We start from the raw sequence: 21645 nt of genomic DNA on the forward strand, positions 1-21645 counted from the left end.
GGCAGCACTGTTATCCCAACTTCTGAGCCAGGGCGGCTCAGTGCTTTACCCCTTTCATGTATGCTTTTTCCATGGCTAAAATGCCTGAAAATTACTAATAAATACTGGCAGGGAGAAAGGGCGAGAACACGCAAGCCACTGCATTTCAGCTGACACAGCTTTCAGTGAAACGCTATCTATGCGAGGACTCAGAAATTCATCATCTGAATAGCCTAAGTTATCATACGTGACGAGTGCAGCCCCCTTGGGGATTGTACCTTCACCATTCTTCTAGGCTAACTTCAACCAGTGTGCAAATATTGAGTGTGGTTTTCCTTTCACACTCTGAACATACGATCACCTTTCATAAACAGTAGCATTCAACAACTTGGTAAAAACAACCTTTTTTTTTAGATCAATGGAGGAAAAGGAAAATCATTAAAGACTGGGGTGTAGAATTGCTGTCGATTGAAAGAATATTATTACATGAGCCAACTGCCCTGTGTTTTAAAAGTAGGAGCGATCTCCCTTATTCCTTTTAAAAGTCTGCTTTTCATCTGATATCTGACATGAAAAAGGGATACTTTTTGAGTAACCAGTGATGTTGAGCTTGCTTTTTCCAACCGACTTGTTTTTCTCTTGAAGGCAGCATTTTAGGGAAATAGTGTTTGTTTTTCTTTCTGATAGGTTCTAATTGAAGTTTGAAGGTTCATTACACAGTCAGTGCCTGGGAATATGTTGTCAGACACAATTCCCCTCTCCTGTAGTGAATGTTGGCATAATGTTATGGGACAGGGGATTCCAGAATGCTCAGCTGTCATAACATTTGGCTTCCATTTCATTTATCATGGACAGAATAATCTACAAGGTTTTGAATTTCTATTATCAAATGTCAGTACACCGAAGCAAGTAATAAAGAATGGGCACAGGTGTACGTAGTTGAATTTTGGTACCGGAACAACATGTTACAGACTAAATCTTACATTTCCTCTAACAATACTGAAATAATGCAGTAGTATATGTTTTATAGATGTACCACCCCAAATCCAAAGTAAATGACTTCATGAAAGTGATCTTCATTTAAGTTTAAAAAGAACGATAATTTCAAAGTTTGGTCTTATGATACACACACATTCATGTAATGGGACATTTCTGATTTTATTTGGTGAATTGGACCCCTGTCTGGTAGGGTTGGGTTACTCCATTAATGAGTCTACTTCCGTGTAAGGAGGTTTTTATTAACTGATTTTATGAACTGGCTTGGTAGCTTCCAGTTCTGTGGCAAGAACAATCTATCATCATAAAGCTGTAACATAAATATACAGGATACACTCTTGTTTCAAGAGTCTGTAGGAGGAGTCCCCTCGTGAACAATTTATACAAGAGGATCATAAAACGAAGCTCAGCAGTGGCACAAGCAACCACGGGGAATGGTGCATTGTTAAAATACTTTAAAGCATGAAAAATATATTTTCAAAGATTTATTAATCTTCCTCCAAATGTGATGTTTTGTTAAATAGCAATTGGAAGGAAGAGTTTATATTCTGTAGAAGGACTGAGCTGACGAATATATGAGAAAGCTAAAGAAAGCAGGGCCATGATCTCAGTTCTGTGCAGAATATTTTGCTGTGCCTGACATCTGGGCACAAAGATAGCTGTGCAGAGTCATTTTATTTTTCCCTGGCACAAGTTTGATAAAACTCTTTAAATATTAATACGTGTCTTAGAAAGCGCAAACTCTGATACTATAGCAGAAAGAAAATTGGCCTGAGGATATAAATCCATTTTGATAATAGTCATCAATTGAGCTATTTCTATTTATTTAATTCTTCTAATGAGGTCCCATAGTGACAGATAATTGAGATTTTTCAATTTTTATTTTACGCCCGTCTTGCGTCTTGTTTATTTGAATCATTCATTTTAGTCTTTCTGCTCAGAGGGACTATCGTCTCAAGAGAAAAAGAAAAAAATGTAAAGTGTGTTAAATTTCTGAGTGTGATTATTTGTAAAGTGTCACTAACATTAATACTTATTGCATATGAAAGCTACACTTAAACAGTTTAAAATTTTTCCTGGAGAGTTACGTCCATTTTATAATGTTCATAAATCAATCTTCAAATGTCTCCTGAAATTATTTACTCTCACAATAAAAGTAGTTGAATTTTTCTTATCTTTTCCTGTAGTGTTTCCTTTTTTGTGTTTGGAGGCAGTGAGTTAATATAACATACAAAAGCTTCTACTCCTAGAATTATAAATTCTCTTTTCTTTTTAATTACAATTTACCTTTTGAAAGATTAGCATGAAAACAAACAAACAAGCAATTAATAGGAATGACCTTATATCCAAAACACTTTTCCAGATATTGTTTGTTTCCAAGAGGAATATTGATATCCACAGATAAATTTATGAGGGGCAAGGAATCTGTTTGAGTAAATATTTAATATTTAAACAGTCAAAGGTCAAATCCAGATATAAAAATGAAAAGACACGTCCCCTCTGGAGGACTTTACTGTGAGTACCACCTGGTAACAGAAATGCCAGCGATGGGAGAGCCTCAGTTCCTGAGAAACTGGCTACAAATTCCAACATTTTGTGAATGATTGTGTTTCCTATTCATATGCATTTAGAAGTGTACTCATATACTGCTGCCTGGACTATTTGAGGTAGATGAGTTTTAGAAAATACAGGCTGCTTCTGTCTTTTCTACCATCTGTGGAGAACTTCTTGAGGTCTCTTCCGTTGTCCTTGGTTAATACACAGGCTCTGTAACTAAAAGTCCAATAAAAAGCACAATACACATGAACAAAGAATGGAAACAAAAGAAAAATAATATGAACTCTGGGGATTTTCTTGGGCAAGGCCTCTGAGAGTGCCAGCTCCTCTTAAGAAAGGCATTGAACATTCAGCTGAATAGACTGAAAAATCCTTATTATTTTGATAAATGATTCAATTGTTTTCTCAGTGCTAAATATTCATAAAAGTATCTATTCATTCACATAATCCTTTTAAAATGAGGTATGTTAAAGAAAAAGTAGGTCAGTGTGCTGAGAAATGAGCTTTTCCTTTATCAAATGGTTAATTTTATATTCTTTAAAAGAGCAAAGATCAGCTCTGCAAATAAGGTACTTGTAATAATGCAAGCCCTACACACTGAAAAACGGTCTTTTTGTTTTTAATCTAGGATTGATTAATTAAATTCCATTGTACACATATCGCATAAAACAATTCTTCCTCCTTGTATGCTCCCTGAAGTCCAAACTTCAGCGAATAACTCCAGCATAGGTGGGAAAATATGTTGCCAAGTTGTGTGTAGATTGCTAGGAAATCTCATGTAAGGTCACTGCACACATTGATGAAGGATGTGCCCGGGAACAGGCAGGCACCGCTCCTTCCTGCTGGCGTGAGGCTGGGGGACCCTTTTTTGCACTGAGACAAGGCACTTGGTCACCAAGAGCTCCATAGGATTTGTCCAACTGCTGAGAAAGAACAGGGACATTCAAGCTCATTTCCAAAGAGACACAAACTCCAACAATTTTAAAAAGAAATGTGAAAAAAGTAAATTTTAAGAGAAAAGAACTTAAATGTTTTATAAGAATAGTTAATATTGATTGTTTTTTTTTTAAGTATTTACTGAGTGAAATATTCTTTTGCCAGGAACACGAATGACATTAGACTGGCTTCATGTACCTTGCATCAGCATCTAGTCACTGGATGTCAGGCTCTGGATCTCTTTTCACTCCTGGCCTCTCCTCATGCTAGACATGTACCTGATTTTGTACCTACAAGGTGACTGGTATCTACAGTGACCAAAATCTAATGGCATTTAAAGACAGCCTCTGCTTAGAAAGATCAAGGAATCCGCCTAATCCAGAGCATAAGGCTTGCATGGGCTCTAAGAGGAAAGGAGTGGGTGAGAGAGTTTATGTACCAAGCACTCCAGCAATTCTGTCTCGCTCTAGGGATTTGAAGATTTTACTACTCAATGGATGATGAACATTTGAGTCTGAGTTTGTTTCTTGTTTTTTTTGTATGTTTGTTTTGTTTTTTAATCCTGAGCTACTTCTAAACTAAACGGGGTAAGTTTCCCATCCTGAGGTTCATCAGTACTCGACTTTAAGATTCCAAACCTACTGCCTGAATCGGTTCCCTCTTGTCTAAACTGGGGGCGAATTTTGTTCCATATGGGTTTGCACTAAACGGATCAGTCACACTAGTTTCTCTCCACAGATGAAAATGGTCTGTTTAATCAACTTTAGGGAAATCTGGGAGGCAACGGTTAAGGAGGGGCTTTCCCTCCTGTCTGTTGGGCAGTGGCTGCATGGGCTTTGGTCTGAGAAGTCTTTACAATGATGAGATTGAAGCTACAATACTGATGGCCTGTACCTAAATTTCTGTTCTGGGGAATATGGCTTAGTAAATGTATCACCATCTAGAGCTTATTTATTCATTCACTTTTTCACTGATTTATTCAGCAAGAGTTCTGAGCTCCTATTGCATGGCAGGCAATATTCTAAACAATGGGAAAGTAAGAGAGAGCAAGGCTCTGTCCTCATAATACTTCATTCTAGTTTGGAGGTTCTGGTGTCCAACAAATAAACAAGTAGAAAAATGAATCAATGACTTTATGTAATCGTAAGTAAGTAAGTAAAACTTTATGTAATCATGAGTAAAGGGAAGAACATAAAATAGGCATTGTGATTGGTCACAACATGGGTGTTCTTTTGACTGGGAGGTCAGGAAAGACCTTGTTAAAGAAGGGATGGGTTGCGTGAAGGGCAGCTGAAGGCCTTTCTATCTAAGGAAATGACTCCATGTAGAAAATGAGAAGTCCTATCATGGGCATGCAAGTCCCATGTGATAATAAGCTCAAGTCAGAGGGACAGTCACAGAGATTAAGGATACAACATAGTGAAATGGGGTGAGAGCAGTTTGAGGTCCAATCAACAAATGAGCAAGGATCAGATCAGGGAGGACATTATAAACCGTGTTGGTCTGTTTCAATGTTGTTCTAAATGTGTGGAAATCATGAGATGATTTTGGAAACAGCACTTGCTTTATACAGTGTCACTGAACCAATTACTTGGGAAACATCACAAGTGGACCAGAGTTGGAAACAGGAAATGCTTCTAGTCAAAGACTCCACAGGACCCTTCACCAGGTTCAGTTTCTGTAGTCTCCAGTCTCCGAAGGTGGCCACCACTCTGTCTGTCTCAGTTCATATTTGTGATTGACCAAAAGCCCTGAAGAGAATACATTTAGCATTGAGTACACTGTTGACTCTGGCCAAACCCTGAGTCGGTGGGAAAGGGTTAATGTAACTGAAGGTAACATGATGGGGGGAAAACCATTTCTTCACATCTTTCTTGGCCTCCACAGGATGACAAGAATACCTTACAGTAATTATATTTATGTAAATTTTCCAGAAGCTTTGAAATTAGATTTCTACTGACACTCCAGTTTTAAAGGCTGCTCACAAGAATTCCCACAACTCTGGGAGAATAGATTTTTAACTATTATATTACAACTTCCTGAGCAGTTTTAAACCTAGGCTAATCTTTCCTTTGACTCCAAAGAAAATTAATATTCTACATACAGAAGCCATAACAACAACACTGCTATTTGTATAAAGCAAGGAAAATTAAAATTACTCTACACAAGGAAGATATCACATGCTGTAGGATTCAACTGGCATTCACACACAGGATGGTTGGACCCGTTGCTGGATAAAAATCAATAATAAGTACAATTATAGCTGGTTTTTTGCACTAAAAATGGAGTAATATATGTACAAAATGGAGTAATGTATGAACATTTGTAGTAGAAAACATAATCTGGGTAGAAATAAGCAGAAAAACTTTTATTTCAGAGTTAAATAGATTAGGAGAAATGAAGAATTTGGCTCCTGGGGGAACATCTTTTATAATTTTCTTTAAATATATTAGTTATAAACCACAAATCAGTAATATTATTCTATTTACAAGTTAGTAAGTTTAATTTTTATAAAATTTTGAAATTGATCTAACCCATAAGTCACATTTTGCCACAGGTCTTTTAATTATTCAACTATTTTATGCTAAGCACTATTTTAAAGGTCTTGGTTGCACAAAAATTATAGTCAAAGTGAAAAACACAAAGTCAAAAATTATAGAGTGAATATTCTTCATATGTTCTGTCAGTTCTAATACTTTTTTCCTATATTGTATTACTTGCCAGTGTTAAGGGAATGTAAGTTTGTTCAGTTGTTTTTGATTTTACCCACATCCTTTGGGTACAGTTAAGATGACTTATTTGGGGCTTCATAACTGAAATTAGATAAGTTCAAAGGTTCAGTAGATATAAGCATACTTTAATTAAAATAAATAGTATATGGGTTGGGGATTTAGCTCAATGGTTTTGCTGCCTGCCTTGCAAGCACGAGGGCCCAAGTTTGATCCCTAGTACCCCAAACAAAAAAACAAACAAATAAATAAATAGTATATTTAAGAAACATGTTCAAACAACTCTTCTTTAAAAATTATTTCTACTGGGGATTTAGCTCAGTAACACCACGCTGGCCTTGCAAGCGTAAGGTCCTGAGTTTGATCCCTGGTACTGCAAATAAAATAAAATTTTAAAATAAAAAAGTAAATAGAATTTATTTCTGAATGACAGTAAATTACTTTGCATTACAAAGCTGAATGTTCAATTGGTGGGAAGTACATTCTCTCCTATTCTGATACTTTCTGTCTTTCAGTGTGTTGTATGTTTGGGGATAGCATGACCATCATTAAGTTGATTGTTGATATCTGTATGAGCTGTCTTCTGAGGAAGTGGACTGAGTTTTAAATGAGAATGAGGATAGCCTACCATCTGATAGTAACAGCGACACATGTCACTAGGGAGAGGGGGAAGCCTCCTTTTGCACAGCTCTTGAAGATGGACATATGTAGGTAGAACTAGTATTTATTGGTGGCCATGCGGGGCTGTGGGAAATGGAGCCCAAGCTATTCTTTTCTGTGGCTGGCAGGTGACGCCCTTCTTTCCCGCACTGGGCCCTCTTCATTTGCCTCAGGTCGGTATGTCCATAGCTTGGCCAATGAAAAGACTGTGTCCTTCCGCCTTGTGCTCGACCCTGACAAGACACAGGGAATGCCGAACTGAAAATGTTAGTGTCTCCCATAGCAAGGGACCTCAGAGCATACTCATAATTTAGCACGACATCTCCACTGATCATTTAAAATTCAACAGATTTTAGCAAGTGATTATTAACAGTGTTTCTGTGCTCCGTGTTGCAGGAACGAAGCAGAGTAACTGCTCTCAAGAAAGCATATAGTGCTACGAGGGATAGAGACAGGAAATAGCATTTTCATCAGAAGAAAATAATAAAATACTAACAGAAAGAACATGGGCATAGGAGCAGAATGAGACTTGTTGCCAGTTGAGCAATCAAAGCAAACCATTTGAGGAAGGAGCTGCTTGCGCTAGGCTTGTGTTGTGGGGCGGGGGGTGGGGGGCAGGGCTTCCTGGTGCAAGGTCCAGACGCAGAGCCTGCAGTGGGAATTTCAGTGGAGTTTATGAGGGAGAGAGTAAGGGAGGCAGTAAGCGTGGGGGCAGGAACTGGACCAAAATGCAGTTTACAGAGAAGCTGAGCCTGCTGGATGCCCATATGGTGCGGTGTAGAGAGAATTCTGCACCATAGAGCAGCTCCCCTGTAAGAAGCAGGACCAGGGTTGTATGCCACGTGTCAGTCAGTTATTGGCTGCAAGCTGAGTGCATAGGGAGGGGATAGGGGAGCTGAGGTGGGCTGCAACTTGTCAGGTGTTCCCACTTGCAGTGATGAGATAATAGACCAGCCTGATTCAGATATACAGCCTGATTCACTGATACAGACTTATAAAGACTGGTAATTGGTAATATTTCATTAAAATTAGCTATTTTTCCTTGATGAGCTTGTGGTCATGACACTGTTTTTAAAATCCTGCTTTGTAAGTGATCCATTCTATGCTTGTCTCGACAGATAGGACAGTTTATTAATTAGGAGGCCCGGATTCAAGTCACACAGACCCAGCCTGCTGCCCCAGTTTCGGGTGAGTTACTTGCCAGGCCAGCACTCGGATTCCCATGTGTGGCACGTGGACCCTAATGTCTGCCTCGTGCTGCTTGTGGAGAGGAAACGTGATCACTGTGAGGAGAAGCATTTACCACAGCGCCCGGCCCGCAGTGAATTCAGCAGCTGTGTACGTGACTTTACTTGCCACGAGCAAAACTTTGCTTTCCGAATCTGGTATTTGAGGCATGCTTATTCTCTTCTGCGGGTTGTTCATGGGGCTGGAGATGAGGCCATTGAGATACTTAGGCGCTTGTTTTTCCATGAGCTGAGTTCCTCCTTCAGTGTTTGTAACTGGAGTTCTCTTATTGCTGGAAAGAACAGCTTTCAGCTGCATTAGAAATGAAATGACATTAGAAATGAAGGTTTATAGACATTAGACTTCCCATAAAGTACATTACAAAGGGAAGTACGTTATTAATGAAATGGTTTCAGTAATACCTGAAGAATAGCTCTAATTCTAAATGATCGATCTCTTTGACTCTGGTACTGGCTTTTCAATGTTCTTGGAAAACTATTGACATTATTTTAGTAATGATGCTGGCATTTTGATTTTGTTTAAGTGCCCTTTTATTTTGAGCTATAAAATTTCAACCGAATGGCTACCACAATTGAGTTAATCGTATCTGGAAACTGACAAATTAGAAGCTAATCACTTATCAATTTAAAAGCAAACACTAGCAAGTTACTATGTACTGCAGTGGAAAACAGAAGTTTTCTAAGCCTGGTAATTGAACAACTGTTGTTCTAGTAGGTGAAGTTGTTCATGGTGGTGGTGGGGGTGACAGACCTCTTAACGGCCTGGCTTCTGGGCTGGTGAGCTTGGGTGTGAAATGAGAATCCGCGATTCCTTCACCAGTTAGAACTCCTACATTTCTTTGCCTCAGAGGCACAACAAAATGCAGAAGGGCACTGCTAATGACAGAGTTTGACATTGGTTATCATGTTTCCTCTGCCAGGATCCCTTTATAATCTTTTAATCAAAAGGCATGAGGGAAATATTTGTAGAACACACTTGATTTAATATATATAACTTTTTCATTTGATAATGTTTTTATTCAGAATACATTTCAAAACTCCAGTGGCAATCAAAATACAGTGCATATGGTATGGTTTAAATTATTTTAATTCAATATTTTTCAATCTATATGACTTAAGATTTGGCTCATTTTCCTTTTAGACAATGTTAGTTATGAGAGTTTGCTAGTTTTCCCATGGGGTTTTGAAAATAAAGGAGGATCAAAAGAGGAGATGGGTGAAGGGAGGACAAAAGCTGTGTTTTCAATCTTCCAAAGGGGCCTCAGGTTGCCAGAAGAGCTGGAAGTTAGCACCAAGGAGACAAAGGACCATTTCTATCCAGGGCTGTCTCCATCAGTAAATAGCTTTCCTGTCTCCACCAATAAATAGCTAAGGCTACTCACCACAAAGGCCTGACACCAAAGGAGTGAGCGGAGTTCTTTTGGTGATTGTGCTATGGGACTGGGAGCCCCCTTTCACAGGGAATCCAAGGAATTCCCTTCCAGCACAAATGCAAACACACATTTCAAATAAATGTATTTTCCTCAACTGCTCTGTAAGCCTGACACGTTAGCACTAACCTGCTGCACCCTTTAAGAGCCCCGTAAGCATCACACAATGGCCAGTCTGATCAAGCTAAGCAGGCAGTTGCCAGCATGCTGTGCACCTTATGTCAGTCAGCCCAGCGTAAAGTGTGTGACCCAGGGTACTCCACTCTGCCCGCTTAACCAGGTGACCCTCTCGTTGCTTTATCAATCACAGGCTTGACTGTTAAAGAGCCCAGTGGGAACAAAAGGTATTCCTGCATCCTATAGAAAAAAGGGCTTGAAATCACAGGATACTCACAATTATACACTAATGTTTAATAACCATAAGACATGCCTCTATGACTTATAAAAATGGCAATCCTGTAGGTGGATTAGATCTCCAGCTCAAATATTCACACCCATTACAGTGTCTAGAGGCATGCCAGGCTAAATACGGAACATCGTATAGAATATAGCTTAAAGCTATTCATAGAGTAGAGATAAGAACAATTTGCCTTAAAATATAATCAGTCATATCACACTGGAATGGAATGTTCATATTAGATACACCTCTCAAAATTAATGTCTTCCCTGGAGTTCTAAATATTTTTTTTCTACTGGTATTTAAAGTTTTGGAAATATTTGAGAAGTTTTCTCTTAGATTATCGCTGGTTTTCAGAGAAGTATTTACAGAATAAATGAATTTAAAAACTAGAAGAAATGAGGCTTGGATTCATCCATTCCTTTATTCATGCAATCTATAATTATTAATTCTCTTTTATGTATTAAACTTTTTAATTAACTTTGAGGACACAAATCAATTGAACAGGCACTGTGTCTGCCTTGGGACATAATCTAATGAGGAAATAAATAGCGTATGGTAGACTAAGAACACTGATACGTTAAAAATGCTATAAAAATATACGGCAGAAAACAACTGAACCTCAGGAAGGTTAGGAAAGGCTTCCCGCAGGAAGCAGAACTCATCTGAGAAGTTTGAGGACAAGCAGGACAAATTCAGGCAAATAGAGTATGGAGTGGGGTTAGGAACAAGTGCATGGAGTATAGAATTTACGAGGAAAATCCTAGGTGACAAAGTATGTGACTTACTCTGGAAATTATAGCGGTTTGAAATGCTTGGAATCTAAAGTTTGGGGAAGATAATGGAGGAGAAAAAACAAGTAAAGATCCGAGGGAAAGTAGGCCGAAGTGAGGTTGAAGGCTAGGCAAGAATGAAGCCATGAACCACTTGTGAGCCCTGTCAGAGCAGCCGGGAGCCCATTTGGACTGCAGCGGAGGAAATGAGTCATGAACCAGAGGGTCAGGAAAGAAAGCTCAGAAAGTGGTGAAGGAGTCATTGAAGGAATTTCTGAGGCCTGAAGTGGGGTGGCTGCAGAGGGGATGGAGGGCACAAATGGACTGCTAAGACTTTTCAGGATTTTGACTCAACAAAATGTTTGTAACTGATTAGTTGTAAGGTATGATGTGGATAAAAGGTTAAGAATGGTGCTTAGATTTCTGACTGTGTTAAAAAGAAAGAAAGATTTTTGAAAAGAAACAAGAATTCCCAGTTGGATTTATTTTTTTCATTTCTAGTACTTGTTTGCCTTACACGTGGAGAGATCTGAGAGGCAGTTGAGGTTTAGAATCAAAGCTCAGGGGTGAAATCTAGATTGAGATCATGATTCAGGAAATGTCAGTGTATAAGTGACCACTGGCACCCAAGAGCTCAGGACAGGTTCACAGAGTGAAGAGAAGGTGCAGTAGGTACCAGAGAAAAGACCTCAACCTGAGAGAGAAGGAGATGCTTTGCTTCATAGTGTACTGTGTGGTCAAATTGAGCGATAACACAACTGAAGAGATTAGATTTCTTCCATCTTTGAGACTGTTCATAAAGTTGTATGTCGGGAAAGAAGATTATACCCTATGAATATTATAGGCATTCATGAGGAATATGTCTGGGGATCCTCAAATCTGTAATTATCATTTCAGTTCAAATGAATCACAGGCATTCTACAAGGCTTCAGTTCGTGATCTGTGTCACAAAATGGTTTTCCAAACACTGCGGGATCAGGTCTCTGGAGGAACTGATCCGCGTGGCCGTGTTGTGGCCCAATGTTAGGATACTGGCAAAGATCACTCTTCTCCAAAGAGAGGTTTCTGGAATAACAGGACAAGATTTCCACACACTACCAAACAGAAGGCTGAATCTATATTTGACTGCATTCTGCTGTCTCTTTGGATATGCTCATGGATAGTTTATTCTGTGGGTTTCTCTCTATGATGAGTATTTTGTCTATTTTTTTCTTTAGGACTACTTTGGCTTAGAAAGAACTTCACATGGCTGCACGGTAGCTTTCAGCCACTATTCTTATTGTTTTTCATTTTTTTCCCCAGTTTTTAAAGAAAGAGAAGCTTAAACTATGAGAACTAAATTTTACCTATGATAAATGCTGGTTCATGAGTTTCCATATGGTTTTCAGCCTCTGTTACTCCCAATAAATGATTTTATACACTTACAACTGAATTAGATTTTCGTTGAGAGAAGTATCTTCTGAGTGTGTTCTCACTGCACAAAATTAATTTATTTTCAACTTCTCTCTGGTTTTTTCACAGTTTGGATACATAGTTTTACAGTGAAGGGAGATTTACAGGGATGTTTCATAATTTTGTCTTGTTTGCCTCAATTCACACATTTCTTTCCTACATTGGAGATATAACAAAAATCAACATTTTACTTTTAAATGAATCCAAATTGTATAAAGTCTAAGTTCCTCTCAGCACTATCAATAGTCTTTTTAAAAAGGGGAAATTCTTTTAAAAAATAAAGAGGCCATTACCTTGGAATCAATTTAATGAAAGGGGCCGGGGATTTAGCTCCGTGGTCTCAGTGGTTCTGCCGCCTGCCTCACAAGCACAAGGACCAGAGTTTGATCCCCACTACCAAAAAAAAAAAAAAAAAAAAAAGTACCAATTTAATGAAAGAAGTAAAAGTTCTTTACATTAAAGAGTACAGTACTCCAGAAAAGGAGATGGAAGAGGAATCAGAAAATGGAAAAATTCTTTTCTTCTTGGATAGCAAAACCAATATAGTGAACATGGCCATTTTTCCAAAATTGTTATATAGATTTAATGCAATCCCAATCCAAATACCAATATCATACCTCACAGAACTAGAGGAAACAATCCTAAAATTAATTTGGAACCAGAAGAGACCTAATAGACCAAAAGCAATTCTGGGCAACAAAGGCAGAGCAGGAGGCATGGCAATACCCAACAAAGCCATTGTGCTAAAAACAGCATGGTACTGGGGGAAAAACCTCTAGGATCAATAGAACAGAAGAGAAGATACAGGAACAACTCCAAACACACTCAGATGCCTTATCTTTTTTTTTTTTTTTCTTTTTTGGTACCGGGATGGAACTTGGGACCTTGTGCTTTCAAGGCAGGTGTGGTGCCACTGAACTAAATCCCCTGCCTGAAAGATAGCCTTCTTAATACATGGTGCTAGGAAAACTGGCTTTCCACATCCTAAAACTTAAATCTAGACCCATATGTGTCACTGTGCACTGAAAGAATCAATAACTGGCATCCCATCATATTAAAAAGCTTATGCGCAGCAAAAGAAATCAACCCACAGTTCTTGAAAGGGAGCAGCCCTAGACAATACATATAGGAGTGAATGTAGCTAAGTTTCAATAAAACTTTATTAAAAAAATAAGCCATTGGCAGTAACATATATACTCCCTCCTTAAGGAAATCCTGAAGTTACTGTCTTATTTCCAAATCCTTCTTTTTTGAAACACTGCAGGGATACTTTGGTGTTTGAAAGTGCACATAGTAAGAATCAATGTTCTTTCCACATTGAAAATTAATTAGAGAAAAAAGTGGATTTCTTTTGTTTTCCTTTGAAGTTGACCGCAGGGCTTCCTTTAGAAAGGATGCCAGTCTGCCTTTGTTGAGTAACTGTGCTTCAGCACAGTATGGGGTGGTCGGAAAAAGGCTGTGTTGGAAGTAGAATTGGAATCGTGGCATAGATTTGATGACCTAATATTTGATGTTCAGTTATTGACCAGCAGTGCCAATCACTCATCACATGTTCATCCGTAACGTCCCTCAGATCCTGCTTGGACTCTCAGAACTGATTGGTGTTTGAGAGGGAGGAAGTAATTAAACTGGTCAATGAATCTGTATTACCTAAGTGCTTATTTTATTGTAAGTTTAATATTCCACACCCCTCTTATTTTAAAGGGTAACTCATGGGATGACTTTTCTAATGGTCTCTCTGTGGATTCTCTTCACTCTGTTGATGTTTAAAATATTTAGGAATTATAACCCTGGTGGAAGAAGATTTTTACCACTCTGCATGGGCTAGAACATGAACCGTAAAAAAATAAATAAATAAGTAAGTAAATAAATAAATAAATAAACAAACAGTGCAAAAATGAACAACTCCAGAATCTGAGTGGCTGTGAACGATACCGTTTTGCCTCTTGAAATGCATGTTCCACGCAGGCTTCAGGAGGCTGTGTGGATCACAGTTACTGACGTGACCAAAGTCATGGAGCAGTTGCCTTGGTGCTTAATATGAATCAAGGTTATTCCGTTATTAGAATGGATCCCCCAGAGCCTGACTGATCCGTACAGTCGAGTTTATCTATGCTTATGTTCCTTGCCCACCTTGGTCTATGGCAGTGAAGGACAAAGGTGTGCACCACACAGGCTTCTCACAGCTGCAGCGAGCAGAAGCTCTGAGTCCGGATCACTGGCCACTTTGATGGAGGCAAACACAGCTGGAGCATCTCACACATCTCTTCCCAGCTTTGGCCAGGAACCTGACCGAGACCACCTCTACCCCTGTGGCTTAGGATCTCGCATCAACAGCATCCTGGGAAAACAGATCTGCAAGACACAAGGGGCTGGTGGAAAGGCGGGGCGGGGGTGGGGGATGACACAGCTAATCTGGACAGGGTCGCTGAAAGGCCTAAGCATTTTTACATAGAGTTTTGAAAAAAGTCCCTTGCAACTGTGAGGCTATTATTCTGGCTGCAGGATTCAATGGAAGTAAAATGAATATGTTGAGATTATCCGAGAGAGAAAATAGCTTAGTTTACAAACGTCTAATGTAACTGCTTTGATAAGTAAGTCAAAGAATGAGTATCAGAAAAGAAAGATACTGTGTCTTAGAGTTATTCTGGGCCTGATAAATGTAGGGCCACAAAATGGGAAGGAATGAGTGCTGTGGTGGTGTGAATCAAGGATGGAGCTATTATCCTACTGCTACTGGGGAGACATAGATTAGGAATTGATGTCAATAACTTCCGATATTAAATATTAGAAAAATTCAAGTGAAAATGGTCATTTCACCTTTGTATATCAGTGTCTCACATACTAACAATTCATATATCATCTTTCTGCTCCGTATAACCGTTGAAATGACAATGCTCCTTAAGTATGAAAGTCCGTTTATAGTAATCTGTAAAGTTCTAGACCAGTGACAGCAAGCCTTTTAGAGCTTTCCGTGATAGAAACGTCCCTGGCACAAGTGCCGTAGGTTTGCCACCCTGCTCTAGACTTTCATATTGATTGCTGTTAGCAGAATAAGTAGGTCAGGTCTTTGTACAGTGTGCATGGCAATATTCACTCAAGGCAAGAGGGAAGACCAGATGTTTCCTTTAGAATTTAATTTTCTCTCTGCAAAAGAAATACTGTTCTTGCTTTGAAGGACATTTCTCAAGGAATAATGGGTCATATTAGGTTAAGCCGAGGAAACTTATGTTTATTAAACTGTCCACATATCTGCTAAAGGAATTTCACATCTATAAATAAATAAGCTTATTTTGCCATGGTGCCAGACAGATAATAAGACTTTTATATAAAAATATTTCTTCCAGTTGAGAAACCATGATTGTTATTCTAACATTTCCTCCACTTAGTGAACTGTGTATGTGTTCTAGAAAGTTACAAAGGATATTTTGATTTTTTTTCTTGCTTCTTGGGAACCATGTTCAACAAAAATAGATTTTATATTAATGTGCATATCTCATGATGTCTTTTGATCAATACTAATAAAATGCAAATAAATCCAGAATACTAATCATTGGACAAATGTAAGATTTTAAAATTTATTTTTAAATCAGTGTAAGGTAATATTTCACAAACCTTAGTATTTATCCTCCCAGTCATAATTGGAATTGTCACTTGTGCCCAATAAAATGAACTGATTCCCCTACTTCCTAACTCAGTGAAGGATGTCCTCCTGTCCAGATGCCTCTGTCAGAAACCTGTGAGACATTGTCTCAGACATCTGTCCCACAAAGTCCCAGGTAACCAGTGCTCTACTCTGAGGTTCCTGAATAGCCCTGATTCCCTCTGCCCTACTCCTTCTTTTCCAATTTATCAACCACTTCTCAACTAGCTCTTCAGTCTCTGCTGTGATCTCTCAGGAGTCTACTACCCACGGTAAGGTGCCCTAATTAAGTCTTTGCCGGGTTGCCATAAGGTTCAAAGTCCTGAGAGTTGGATATGTTTTCAGGCTCTCATCTTGCCTGATTTTTTTTTAGCTTTACCATTCACTACTTCCTCACACACCAGCTGAACCTGAGGCTTTAAAACTGACTTCCACTTCCACCAGAACACCATGTTCTCTTTGCCTGGCTCGCCTCGCAACTGGAATTCTATTTCCTTCAACACAGACACTCAAACCCAGCTCCTAGCTCACCAACAGTTTCATCTCTCAGTTGCTTGCTCCTGTGGGAAAACGTCCTACACTGGCTCATGCGGTAGGGACCTGACCCCTTTATGCCGATGCCCTGTAGTCTGTCTGTTGCCTACCATCAGTCACACTCTATCCAGGACATTGCTTGATGTCTTTACTACATTGCTGTTTGGGTAGCAACAGTGTCTCCTCTGTATATTAGCTTTATTATACTGAGAAAAAAAAGATACAAAAAACAGAAATGATAAAATCTATCCTCACTTGTCTACTTTTTAGAACTCAAAATTTTGCCATGTTTTCTTTATCTTACTAAGGTAATAAATTACAGCTAACCTTATTTCTATCCTAACTTCTATTTCTCTTCTGCCTATCTTAGAAGTAAATACATACTATCATAGGCTTGCTAATTTCCTTTCAATTAAAAAATCTAATGTATAAATATGTATATAGATATAGATATAGTAACCGTCAGTTTATTGTAGATTTGTGTGGTTTTTTTTTCTCCAGCTTTAGAAATAGACCTGCCTTAACCTACTACTTCTTACAAATGGATTTCAAAATTATGCCAGTATGCATTGGATTTAAGTAAAATTTAACATTTGTCAATTTTACGAGTAAAAATGTATCATCACTGTTGCTTTTGTTTTTCTGGTCAAGAATGAGATTGCACTTTTTCCCGTGGGCCATTTAGATATTCCTGAATTTGAATTTCCTGTAAATTTATGTTTTTCTAGTGAATGAAAGAATGAATACATTTGAGGAAATGGGAACACTCCAGATGTATGGCAGCCCCCGTGGTTAGTGCCCGCTTGTGGTGGAGAAACGGTAGGGGAGAATGGAGAGGAAGCTGGGAAACCTGTGCGAATGACTTCGGAGTTCATTTTGAGTAATAGAAATTTATTGATGGACTCTAACCAGGGTAGCAACTGTATCAGAACTTAGTTTTATACAATCGCTTTGGGATTGATGATTTTAGAGGGCAAGATAGGAGGAAGGAGAAGATTTAGGTGAGAAAACAATGAAGTAGAAACATTGCAGTGCGTCAGTCAAGACGTCATAATGATCCGAGTTGAGCAGGAGTGGAGATGAAGAAAAGTGGCTACATTTGCACCTTAGTTGATGAATTCAATTTCATCAGCAAAATTTTAGCAGACCTGGATTTTGATTGAACAAGGTAAATTATGCAGATAATCTAAATGTTAATTATCTAGGGAATATCAGTTGAATTGGGTTATCTCAACTAAAGTTTCACCATTTTTATCCACAGTGCCAGTCCATTCAAAATGTACAATGAAAAAATATAATGGACACCTATAAACCTCTACCCACAGTTTGTGTAGCGGAATTATTCTTGCAAATGCTACTCTTTCCTGTCTTTCAGTCATTCTCATTTTCCTGTGCTCTAGATGTAATTCCATCACTGCATCTTTTTATCTCTTGCTGTGATTCTGGTACAGTTCAAAACTACTAGCAAATTCTTTTAGTCTGATGTGAACTTTTCTTCCTCATTAACTACTCATGTTTTTGCAGTGCTGCAGTCACTGTGTATAACTAATTTGACTCAGTCCTCCTTATTCATCACAGATGTTTGAAAACTTCCTTCTGAATGACCCACTGATTTTACATATGGCTCATTCATATAAGGAAGGTCCTCAGAGACACATCCAGAAGTGAGTTCCCTCTGCTGTGCTCCTTCGCTCTAAACTTCTCATTTTCTTTTTAAAGCCTTGTCATCATTCAAATTTCTCTAAAGAAAAAAAATCTGTATCTTACAAATTCTGCAGTATTGAATGAAAAGTTTCTCCTACAAAAAGGTATTTTTCTATGGAGGAAACAAAAGTTTCTTTGTAGAGATAAGAATTTAAGCAAAATTTTTGTTTTTGTTTTGCAGGTAGAGATTCTTCACCATTTTTATTGGTTTCCATCTGAAGTTGTAGCTTAATTTTAATGGTCCCTTGAATAGTAGAACTCATGCTTTAGTTAAATTTTATTCCATTCCTTGGCTTTCCTGGGGGAGTACTCGCCTCTGTGTTTGTATTACAAACAACATGGGTTGCATGAATACACATCGGTAGTCTGTCACTTGACTGCAGAGTCAGGATAAAAAATAAAAAATACCAGAAACTGTCCCTTTCTTGCTCTTTTGAAAATACTTTCTACAAATCAATTAATTGATAGGTCTAAGATACATGATTGTATTATGTATTCAAAGATGATATTACTTTTTATTCCTTTGGTATAAATCATCATGTAGTGTCTTGTAAGTATAGCTCTTTTAAAACTCCTTTCATAGGCTGCCTCATTCTTTTTAGATTTATTTGCACGGTGTGCATAGACTTGAAAATAGAATGGGTCTCTATGAAAAAAAGTGGGTCAGATGGTTCCTTGTGCGGATTGGAAAGAAAATGATAGTCTCTTGGATCTTTTGAAGGGTGCTCTTTTAAAATATGGATTAGTTAAGGTTTATAGCACTGTGACCAGCCTAACACTTCAAACCACCATTCAATTTTAAACTGTTCAGTTGCTTATGGCAAAATTCCGGTCTTTTGATGTTGGGTGAAGAGTAGACCTTCTATTGGAAAGGGAGGCAAAAATAGAGGTGAGAACGTTGGGAAAATTGTGAGGGGGAAGAAGGTAGACTTTCATAAGAAAGTTTTACACCTTTAGATTGAGAAATGGCAGCAAAATGAAAAGTAAAAACACAACAAAATAAAAATTCAGTTTAGATCCCACTTAGGAACTTGATACTAATTTAAAAAATTAAGCCTATGAAAAATGCAGGCAATGGAATAATACTTTAACTAGAAATAATGACACATTACTCCAGTAAAAGGTAGTCTTCACTAAATATTTTTATCTGTTACTCTGCTAGTTTACTTCATTACTCATTGCATTCTTTTGGAATAAATCCAAGATGCCTTACCATATAATCTGTAATCTGAAAATATTAGGCATGTAGCTCTAAAAGACAAGGATTCATTTCTTCACTTGATCTTAGCCAAAAGGCTGCGAAGCAAGAAGGATTTGTTTCTTTAAAACATAAGCCCAATAAAATTTCACACTAAAAATGAAAAACAATGATTCATTATCATCAATCATCTTGATGATCCAGCATTCATTTTTTATATATTCACTGGAATATTTACATAGATAAAAGCTTTCCATCATTAACTAATCACTCTCAGTGGATGTTCAGACAGGAAAACAGATGGAATGCTTAATACCTTTCCTTTATTTTCCAGTTTTGGGAAATAATGAATTCATTCACTAGTATCTTTTAGTGGTGACCCATTTTCTTTTTAAAGCTTTGTGAAGTCATCGATTTAAAAATGTATTTAATGTGTTTTAAATGCAGCTATTATTCCTTTTAATGCCAAAATTGTCCCTCCTCCAGCTGGGAAGTATTATCTTCAAATTGGAGTCTGTTCTTCCACCCACATCCCATTCTTGTCTCTTGTATCCCATTCTGATTTCTGGTATATTGCAGGAATTATTTTGGGTATTTCCTCCTTTGGGCTTGTAGGCACAGATTTCACGGAACAGCCTGGCTCCTAACAGAAAGAGAAGATACTTAGAGACCGCTATCCTGCCTGCAGAACCTTTCTCTGCTACTTGAGTTGGGGTTATTAGTTCTTCTCAGTGGGCCGTGTGGAAAATATACTTTTTGGGGGGTACCGGGGATTGAACTCAGGACCTTGCACTTGCGAGGCAGGCCACAGAACCACTGAGCTAAATCCTTGGCCCAAAATATGCATTTTAATCACAAAAGTTCACCGTAATTCATGATGACATATCCACTTCGGGTTACCTGGTTCATATTTTGTCTCTTTATTTTCATATTTACATCTCCTTCAAATGAAAGTTTTGATTCCTAGTAATTTATTGGCTCTATGACGCTATCTCTGTATGTAAATGTACTTTCAGGTTAATAATGTCAATACTCTCCTATGTAATATAGTTACTAAAATTATTTTTCAAACTATTATTTTCTATTTCTAAAATCTACTAGGCGTGTCTACTCAAATTACACTTTTTAAAAACAATCTCAAGAAAAGAATATATGATTCTGGGTAAATAATATTTTAATTTCTTTCACATGTTCTTAGGCGTAAACAAAACCACAAGATAAAAACATACTTGTACAGGCAAACATTTTACAAGAGAGTTTTAACCATTAAATATTGAATAAAACCTGTTAGGACAGCACACGACAGGCACGGGAACGGTGGCAGTGATGTTATTCAAGAAGGAGGCTCCAGGGAGGAAGGGAGCCCCTTTACTGGACTTACGGTTTAGATCTCAAATGTACCCCCAGGGCTGGAGATTTAGCTCAGTATTGTTGCTGCCTGCCTCGCAAGCGCAAGGACCCCAGTTCAATCCCCGGTACCATAAATAAATAAATAAATGAAATGTCCCACCAAGCGTCTGGAAGGGGTTGGATCACAGGGGTGCTGTACACCTGGGTGGATTTATCCATCCACCACGAGCTCAGGGGCCGAGTGCGGCTGTTCTGAGATGAGACCCGGTCGGAAGAGGCGGCTCACTGGGGTGTGACCTGTAAGCGATTGGCTCCTCCCTTCTCCTCCTTCTTCCTGACGGCAATGATGTGAGCAGCTCGCTCTGCCCAAAGCCCTCCACCATACTGCCCAGCACGCAAACCCTGAAACCTCTGAAAAGTCAGCCAAAATAAGCCTCTCCTTTTTAACTTGTAGATGTCAGGTGTTTTGTCCTAATAATGACAGAAGTAACGAAGACACTGTGTTTCTCACAAGGTTTTAGAATTTACAGTAAGTTAGAAAGTCTTTGAAATTGTATGGCTGGCATAAATTTACTTCTTTTTTATTTGCTATGCGTGTTGGAGATTAAATTTGATCAGATTTGAGCCAAATAAATCAAAACAGAAGCATTTCATTTAGAAAGCTCAGAAAGTTTCTCGGGCTAGCTACAATTGTTAATTTATGCAAGTCTATTAGAATAAATTCAAACGAATGGGCTACTCAATGGAAATGAAATTAATTTTTCTTGAAAATTTCAGTGAAAATAAAAAAAATTTCATAAGCATTTTATATTACTTCTAGAACAGCAAAGAATATTTGTCTTAAAAAGACATTTTATAAAAAATGGTAATAGCGATGATATGTACATCTCAGGTGCTTAAAATATGATTATCTAAAATGTTATAGATATTGTAATTATGGTTGTATCTAGCTTTGTGATATTTAAGTGAAAATATTTATTGGTATTTTACTTTAAAAATATTTTTAAAGTGGCTGTAAATAGGACTTCTTCCTTCAACTTCCTAATTGTAGGATTGGTAG

General features: G+C 38.1%; 1 protein-coding gene across 3 annotated transcripts in view; it reads left to right on the forward strand.

Annotated features, from left to right (window-relative positions):
* Window positions 1–21645, forward strand: part of Lama2 (laminin subunit alpha 2) — a 563701-nt gene that overhangs the window by 61121 nt on the left and 480935 nt on the right. The window contains exon 2 of one of the 3 annotated variants that reach the window (XM_033763226.1): window positions 7976–8045. The exons of the other annotated variants lie outside the window; for them this stretch is intronic. The gene's annotated coding sequence lies outside the window, so the exon portion shown is untranslated. The remainder of the gene's footprint in view (window positions 1–7975; window positions 8046–21645) is intronic. 3 annotated transcript variants of the gene reach the window in all.

The sequence above is a fragment of the Fukomys damarensis genome, unplaced genomic scaffold (assembly GCF_012274545.1).
Source record: "Fukomys damarensis isolate Sample0158 unplaced genomic scaffold, DMR_v1.0_HiC HiC_scaffold_14, whole genome shotgun sequence".
In the NCBI taxonomy this organism is placed as follows: domain Eukaryota; kingdom Metazoa; phylum Chordata; class Mammalia; order Rodentia; family Bathyergidae; genus Fukomys; species Fukomys damarensis.